Here is a 9,213-nt window from a genome sequence, read left to right on the forward strand (position 1 = left end):
CAAAACAACTGCTATACTCCCAACTTAGTCAAGAACAAAGAGCACATGGGGGTCAAAGGAAATGCTTCAAGGATACCCTCAAGGCATACATTAAGTGTAGCACTGACACCACAACTTTGGGACTCATCTACATGGTGACAACTTGTACGAAAAATCAACTTGCCCTAGAGGTGGAAAAATGACAGAAACAGAAGGAAAGGAAACAAGATTGAGAAATTCGTGGTCGGACCCTTTCTGTAACCACCACCTGTGGCATTTGTCAGAGAGTCTGTGACTCTAGAATCAGCCTTCTTAGCCATCAACAAACTCATTTACAGCCCTTCACTTGACCCATGGGAGTGATCAACCTCGACCATGAAGGATGACCCCCAATGCTGAAAGATTTGCCATGTGTATTTTTTTAAACACAAACTTTTGGCACAAAGTATTAAACTACTCAAGATAGAGTGGAAATTAAGGTGCATTTACCAAACAAAATGGCAGACATATAGGTGAATCTGGCCCTAAATTTGTAACTGATTTATTGATTAGAGGGTTTCTGTTTTTACTGCCCCCCCCGAAAAGAGTTAACTAATAATAATGAGAGAGATGTTATCTGAAGAATAGCAGGGAAAAATAGCAGGACAGTCCAATCTCTGAGTCCTATAATCAATGTGTTTTAAGGGTTTTCTTCTGTGCTCCAACAGCAATGTAGATGTGGCAGGAGAGCCACTGGGACCTATGCATGTACTAAAGTGTAGCCTAGCTGGCAGTCACACAATATTTCAAGAATAGCAACAATTTTGCCAAAGAGAATTCTGCCATATATGACCTTGTACTATGAGTCATTGCAACCAAAGAAGTGTTGCAGGCAAATTAGTTGTAGAAATAGGGAGGTGATTGGCTGCGTTGTCACTGATATGACAATTCTTATGAGTTTTCTGAGCAGTTGACTTGAAACTCTCTGTAATATATATAATCACAGCAATCTATATAAACTTGGTTTAATTACAGATCAATTTTTGCAAAAATTTTCAGTGCATAGACTTTCACTTCATTTGAAGTATGTGAAAGGTCTGAGATGTTTGTGTTGTTCTGTTCATAAGGTTATGTGGGACAAAGAAAACACAGATATAGATTTCTTATATATCCTGATTTGGAATTAATTTTAATTCTTAAATTAATTAACAGCTTTACTTGCAAATTCTCAGAAAGTTCATTCTCAACTCGAGGAGTAAGCATAGTAAGCTTGGATAGGATACGCAAAATAAAGCAGCTGGTTCCCTGCTAAAAATGCAGATTGCAGCTCACATCAAGGAGTCTCAGTTAGTCTTTCCAAATTATCACATTTTGCATTTGTTCTCACTGTATGCTCTCTATTTTCCTCAGTGCTTGCTGAAGGACATCTCTTCACTGTCTTCTGTATTATCTGAGCAAATACACTAGCACCCACTGAAATACAGAAATGAGCAGAGTTTCAGAGAGAAAGGTTCTTCTTTGCAAGCCTGAAAAGTGAGGTTCTTAAACAGTACAGTCTGCAGAGAATGCCTGAGTTTAGAGAATTAGGATGTCCATTTTAAGCCTTCCAACAACTGTGTACTTACTGAACAGAAGATGGTAGACAGATAGAGCCTAAGAAGGAAGACTAAGTATTGTATCATTACCACAATGCAGCACAGTATAGAGGAAGATAAACACTATTCTTACCAGCCAGATTCTTCAGGAAAATCCAGATAACATCACAAGAAGTGGTAAGAAATCCAGACAGTCCTAATAAGATGGTCCTAGGTGTTTTACTTCTGTCCACTCCTAAATAAATCAACCATTAAATGGAATAATACAGATTTGGTACTGTATACAGACTGTAAGAAATTTTGAAAGCAAAGTGCAATTGGGTTTTGCTATAGCACTATCCAAAAGATGAGAATTTTATACCGGGTAATCACTGGAAAGCCTGTTAATAACAAATAATAGTTTTTAATAAAGGGACAAACCAGTAACTCTTTGTTGTGCTGTATTCTTTCCATCCACAGTGGTGAATGAACAATCCTCGGTTGAAATCTCTCCATCCTGCATCAGCTTCTTAATCAAATCAGAAGTGTGACATGATCAGAACTATGGAATTAAATTAAATTCTTAGAGTTCTTGCTCATACAATTCCTAAAGTAAACCAGGGTCTGTTTTGTGGGAGACCTAATTAAACAATCTGCCAGGGAGAGGATCTTAGCAGCAGGGTTTTGATTGGACTTGAATGAGGCAAGGTCAGCACAAAAAAGTCAGAGAGGAGGTTGTAGTAGATAAGGAGGGAAATCATTATCAGTGTGGACAGAGGAAAAGATTGGATTTTGGATGTTGTTGAGGAAGAAGCAGCAGGGATGTGGGTACGGCCTACACATGTGGAGCTAAAGAAGGAGGGGGGCTGAGTTAAAATATGATGTGTAAATTATAGGTTTGAGAGAGCAGTGGTGACAGAGAAAGGAAAGCAGGAGTTGGGAGGTGAGTTAAGGTTCCATTTAAATACATGATAGTACATCTAGGGAAAACTGACAGAAAGACAGACCAAATTGGATGGAGACAGGCCAGGCTAGAAAGATTAATGTGTTTGCTACCAACGCAAAGGTGATAGCTGAAGCAATGGAAGTAGATAAAAGGACGGAGAGATGGGCGGTCAGTGGAAGAGATGACAAAGAATGGATCTGAAATGGGTAGAAAATGGGAAAAGAATCCCTGGATGAGGTGCTGCAAGAACAATCAGAAAGGTAAAAGGAGAACCAAAGGATGATGGATGCATATTATGCCCTGCCCAGAAGGTAAAGGATGCCATGATTTCAAGCAGCGGCATACAATTGATGGTGCTGAAGGAAGACAGGAAGTGAAGGCAAGTGAAGATGGCCTAAAAGTTATAGGGCTTAAGAGGGGCCATCAGAAACTTTAATGAGAGCCTGAAGTAAGAGAGAGCCTAGTGGAAGATGGATTGGAAAGAGTCCAGGGTGCACTCTGAGGAGGGGAACGTATGGTAACAGTTGTAGAAGGTGTATTCAGTGAGTTAGAATTCAGAAGGCTGTAACTGAAGAGGCAGGTAAAGGCAAGAATTAGATTTTTATAACAGTGACAACCATAGTGTGATTGTATTGTGAGTCAAAGGAAGCTGGAAAAACTGAAAGTCTGCAAAGAAAGGTGAAGGAGGCAGTGAGAGTGGAGACAGGAGAGGTCAGGAGGTATGAGGGGCTGGGTTTGCTGGGCTAGATGGACTGGTTAAAAGTAAGAGCAAAACATATCAGGACTGGTATAAAAAAAGGGAGTGGAAAGGGGGAGCAGAAAGGAGTGGAGAAAGGAAGGATAATGGCAAATCTTTACATATCTTTGAAGCACTTAAAAGAGCTTGGGTTAGTGCATTTACCAAGAGCTCAGAAAAGGTAAATGTGTGGTTTGGATTGTCTGTATGGGAGTCAGTGATGTCACACTACTCAGCAAGGGAGATGGTACAACTGAAGAAGAGAAGAATAAATCTGTTGTGATGGGAATCCAGGTGGTGGCAGGACTTTCTACAGAAGAGCTTAGCAATGCAACAGCAGGATCAAAGATGTGGGCAATGAAGGTAAGCCAAGTTTGAGGGAGAAAGAAACAAGTAACTTAAAGAGTGTGGGGTAGATGGAAAAGAGGAAAGAGAAGGGAGAAAGGGATTGAGAGTACTTGAGAAGTCTGTTGACTGGGGACTTGAAAGGACAAGGGGCCAAATTTACTATGCAATAGGCAAATAATTCAGTTTCCCAGTGCCAAAGTTTCTCCATCTGCAAAATGGGTACGATTTGCCTTTAGGGATATTTATCTGATTTAACAGAAATGGCAAAAGAGTATACAAGAAGCAGGTCTTCAGAGAAATTTTGCTTCTCTTTCATAGCAAATGGATTGTGGTTCTTGCAAATATATTAATTATTCCAAATTATCTAATGATTTTTTTCCATTGAATTTTTCCTGGTTTTTGAATTCAATTACCCAGTGGCAGAGGTGGTAGAATTATTTGCTCAGAATAAATTATCTGATAACTTCATTCAATTTTAAATTTTGTTTGTGAATTGCTTTGTCAACCTCCTGGTCTCATTATCATTGTCATAAGTATTCACCAAATAGTTGGCAGGAATAATTTTCTGCCTATGGTCTTTTCATAAACTGTTCACGTTAGTTGTTCATGAAGTATGACTACCTGGGATCCTAGTTTTCTCTGTTTAAAAACCTCAAATTCTCTGATAAAATATATTTTTTGCAAATTCTGTGATTAAACCCCCCCAAATCTGTGTTTTTCTGTGATTAAAATGAAATGCCATACTATAGGTATATACTATATATATATGTATGTGTGTGTGTGTGTGTGTGTGTGTGTGTGTGTATAGTATGTGTGTGTATACACACACACACACACACACACATTATACTATATATACTAAACTCTCTCTCTTTCTTTCCCTCTCTCTCTCTCTCTAGATATATGGGTATCAGTTGAGCAAAAATATTTTATTGCTATATTTACAATTTTAAAGCAATTTGAAAGCCTACCAGTGCCTCAATCACGATAATAAAATTAATTCTAATATATACCTATAAATGTTGGTGTTTGACGTGGGTCCAGTTGTGGCTGTTCCCCACAGCTGCTTTGTGGTGCTGAGCAGCCCTGATATGCCAGTGCCCTGCCCATACCATTGCCTGTCACTCTTGACCTAAAGCCCTCTGGGCCCTGCTGGTGCTCCTCACTGGTGTACCTATAGCCCTCCGCCCCTGCCAGCCCTGCTGGCGGGGACCACCCGCTGCCAGGGCTATGGGGCCAGGGACCTGGATCCACAGCCTCCTGCCCCCTGCAGCAGTGCTTGAGCCCGGGCTGCTGCCTATGGGAGGCATGGCTGAAGTGGAGCCCACGGTGGGGGCAAATTCAGGCTGCCAGCTGTGGGCTTAGGGCTCCCTGCCCTTCTGCCCTCCCCCGAGGCCTCAGCGGCCCAGCAGAGATGGGACCTGGTGCAGCAGGGCAGAGTGGGGACGGGTGGGGAAGCTTCTTGCCACTGCTGGGAGCTCTGTGCTACCATGGCAAGGCGCCTCTTGTCCTCCAAGAAGCAGCAAGGGGTACAACTCTGTGCTGCTGCTGGACAGGCAGTGTGGGGTGTGAGGCAGCAGCACTGAGCTTCCCTGCCCTACTCTGCCTTGCCGAACTGAGTCCCACCTGCTGGGCCACAGAGGCTTCAGAAGGAGGGGAGCAGGGTGGGCAGCCCTGAGCCCACAGAGGGCAGCCTACACTCCACACCTCCACCCACTATGTGCACAGATCTGGGAGGCATGTGCCCCCCCATGCTGCCCTGAGAATGCACGCAGCGGCAGGGAGCCAGCCTGCTGCCCCACAGACAAGCTGCCTGCAGCCCCATGCCACTCCCCACCCAGACCCTGCAGCCGCGCATTCCAGCCTTGGGCCCCAAACCCCCCACACTGCCCCAGCTGAGCAGCAGCCCCAGCCTCAGCCCTGCCCAACTCCTTCCCTTGCTATGGGGACCTCAATCCCCACCCCTACAGCCAGACTTACCTGTGGAAGCTGCTCTCCAGGCTGCCTGGTGGCCATGGGCACATGTGAGTGTGTAATTGCACATGGCGTCCCCTTCCTGACCACCCTCTTTTTGCTCCCCCCAGCCCCTTGCAGGCTGGAACTCTGCCAGCCTGCAAGGGGAAATCCACTCTTTCCTGTGTTTTTCTTCTTTAAAGGAGGAAATCTGGGGGGGTTTTCCCCTCAAAATGAGAAAATCTTGGTATTTCTCATTAAAATGAGAAAATTTGTGTTTTACCATATTTTTCTGTGGCAGACAGAAAACCCAGATCCCTGATGACTAGTTGCCTTGGTGATGTGGGGTTGCTTCTCCTCCTTGATTAAATAATCAATACTTTTAAAGTAGGGTATAAATCAATAACAAGTGATGAATAGCAACTTTCTCACTGGGCTAAATTTTGAATGAGTGTGAGTGGGAACGTATTATTTCCATTCACAACTTAGGGCTTGGCTGTCAAGTTCCAAATCCCCCAGTGGAAGTGCAGTGGATTCTTGTGTTGCCCAGGGAGCAGGCTGGGAATCAGATTGTCACATGGGCAACCACTTTATCTGCTGGCCTCCCTGCTGATCTGGGCAAGGAGGACACTGAGTTAGGTGGACACCTGGCACAGTGCTGGCGTTGCTATCCCACCAGGTGCACTGGGGATGGCAGGGTCAAACTTCTACCCATGTGGGTGTTGTGGCTACACAGGAGCTCTTTGAAGCCTGCTCTTCCCCACATAGTAGTGGTGCTGCGTACTAGCACAAAGCAGAAATTTGAGGCTGTATGCCCATATACTCTCCTAAGTCAACATGAAGAATGAGCTACATTCTTTCTCTTGAGGACCCCAACTCTCATGACCATGTTTCTGGTGCTATTGTCTATCTGCAAGTATTAGAATATGCACGTTTCGGTCTTGTTTTCTGCAAGTGAAGGTTGATTGCCTGAATGTTCGATGGAAAGTGAATGCACAAACTCAGACAATGCAAGTATACTTAGAAATCCAAGTGAAAAACAGAAATGCTCTTCTCAATTAATCAATTTATTTGTTAACTGACTACAACAAAGTATAATGAGTACCAGCTGGGATTATCTAAGTATATGTGCATGCCAACATAGGGACATTTAAAAATAAAGCAGAACTTGCATTAATTACTTATTTGAATAAACTGTGGTTTTTTTAACAGTATTTGTTGGTAATATAAAGTGCCTAAGCCTGTGATGCAGATTGTTGGTACAGAACTCACTCTAGAGGATCCATGCAATATTTGCGGCAGGAAAAGGGAGAAAAGCAATTTAGCCCTTGATTCACCAAGGCACGTAGGCACATGCCTAGCTTTAGTATTCCCCCTGTCTTCAAAGGGACTGCTCATGAATGGGTTGGTCAGTGTATTTTACAGAAAATGATTTTAATGAAAAATGACCGTGTTTCTTAAAGTGAATTCTTTAAATGAAAACCCATTGACATTATTGAAATTTTCCATTCCAAATAATATTGTCTATGCTCTTTTTTAACCACTATTTTACCAGAATTTCCAAACAAGATTTGAATAAAGATGTCAATACAATGGTGGTGACACAGCAAATGCATGCCACCATGCAAAATAGAAATGTGTTCAAAATATCAAGATTCTTCAACAAAGCCTTTTCCTATATCTCTACCAGACTTATTTGTAGGCTTCAAGTTAGGTACACTCATAAATACTTTGGTGAATAAAGACCGTAATAATAACCATCATACCAGAGTCTATGTAGTCCCATGTCCCTTCTCTCATAGCACAGAGTTTTAAGGGAAAATCCTATAATGAAATAACTTGCTTCTCTTCATTTGTATGAATTCCACATGATTTAAAGCAGATGATGAAATTGCTTTACACTGACTTAGTTTATTTTCTTTTGTGTGTGAGTGTGTGCAGCAAAGGTGTGGTTTCTTGCTACATTCACAGAGTTATTCCCCTCCACAAGAGAGACTGCTAAATGTTTCAAGAGGTACCACAACCTGCTATATCCATGATAATGCCAAGTGACTTGGTTTGCTCACCTTGAATTCAGAGTAAAAGCCAAACTAGAAATGCACTGGCTGGCAATAAAATTACGGAGGGATTTTGAAAAAAATTGTGAGACAGAGGCAGGCGACAATCTGACACAAGAAAAAGGCACAGAGTCATATGCCAGGAAGCTGAGAGAGACAGTAGTGGAATTCATGCAGGAGATTTTTTTCCTACTGAAAAGGGTAATGAAGTGCATGGACAGCAGTAAAATATAAGTAATTTTAACACAAACTAAGCAAAACTTGACCAAAAAATTATTTTGGATACAACTGCTCTTAAAGGCTGATGAAGACAGGTTTCACAAGGGCCCTGTCTTGTCCTAAAACATCTAATTCTCCTTGTTAAATGCTACTTTAAAGCTTGAAATAGTTTTATTTTAAAAAGCTTTCAAGACTAAATGACGCTAAAAGCATTTTCTATAGCTTGCATTGCTATTTAGGAAAGCATGTTATTTCTTTTTAATTTGATCACTCATTCCTGAATAACTTTTCATGGACTCCAGACACCGCAGTGTGACAGCTAAACCAAGGAGCATCGGATGCAATGGAATTGCTCTACAAGCAACCTTGCCAAAGGCCCTTTTGCTGCACAAAGCTGGCTCTATCTTTGTATATTGAGGGAGCTAAATCAATGTTAAATGCTTGGCTCTTTTCACAGGACAATGACCAGGACCTAAGCTGCGTCCTTCCTTTTTGATTGACACTTGAAACGTTGAGTTGGAATCAGCCAGAGGCACTGCTACAAGCTTGAAGCCTCTGCTGGGGATAACAACTGGTGACATCTGCAGAAAGGCCGACAAAAGGCAGTTGAAAGCCGTGTTTGTTGCTTTCCCCTCTCAGATCTCCTCTCTTTCATGGAGCTCCTTACTTGCTTTAATATTATGATTCAGCACCTGGCTCTTTTGAACCTTGCTTTAAACTTCAAAAGGCGAGGTGGTATTAACAAACATGAAACGAAAAAGTGGCGGTAGTTTGATTTACTGTTGTCGTCTTATCAAGGGGGTTTTTTGTCACCAGCTGCCACTTTCTGTCATCTTTGGAACCATTATCATTTCTCTAAAATCTAAAAGACTCCACTTAATAACAGCTTTGAATACAGGCAGGATCAGTAACATATACAGTTCTGGGGATGACAGGACCATCAAATGAAAAGAAAGATGTTGCCAAAAGAAAAAAAAAACCCTAAAAGAAAATAAAACAAATAAAAGCTGTAGTACTTTTAAGTGACCTTGATTTCAGAATTAAACAAATCAAACCCAATTCCATTGTTCTTTTTGAATTCCATTTTGCACTTTCCTTGAGACATTTCTTTTTGTTCTCAGGACTAAAGAAAAACAAAACAAAACCAAGGCTTCCATTAAACTGCTCTGCACACAATGAATGCTGGTATCACATGAACACCATGAGTTCTCTACTTGTAAAACATACAGTGATAATTACCAGTCTCATTTCACTGACATTCTAGCAGAGCACTTCAGGGTACAAATTCACACTGAGAACTAGAGGGAGACCTAAACACAAATGTAACTAGGACAAGATCACTAGTCTCAAAGCTGCTCAACTGGTTTCCTTCAGAACATTTTCCTCATTGTACTGGGATACAAGTTTCTTGTACTGCACTCA

At 41.8% G+C, this 9,213-nt stretch overlaps 1 long non-coding RNA gene across 1 annotated transcript; it reads left to right on the forward strand.

Annotated features, from left to right (window-relative positions):
• Positions 1 to 290: 290 nt before the first annotated feature.
• LOC109319720 lies at positions 291 to 8,554 on the forward strand. The gene is made up of 2 exons (XR_002103604.1): positions 291 to 3,577; positions 7,457 to 8,554. It is a non-coding gene; the product is annotated as an uncharacterized LOC109319720 (long non-coding RNA).
• The last annotated feature ends 659 nt before the right edge of the window (positions 8,555 to 9,213 follow it).

The sequence above is a fragment of the Crocodylus porosus genome, unplaced genomic scaffold (genome assembly GCF_001723895.1).
Source record: "Crocodylus porosus isolate Cpor-Errol unplaced genomic scaffold, CroPor_comp1, whole genome shotgun sequence".
Lineage (NCBI taxonomy): Eukaryota > Metazoa > Chordata > Crocodylia > Crocodylidae > Crocodylus > Crocodylus porosus.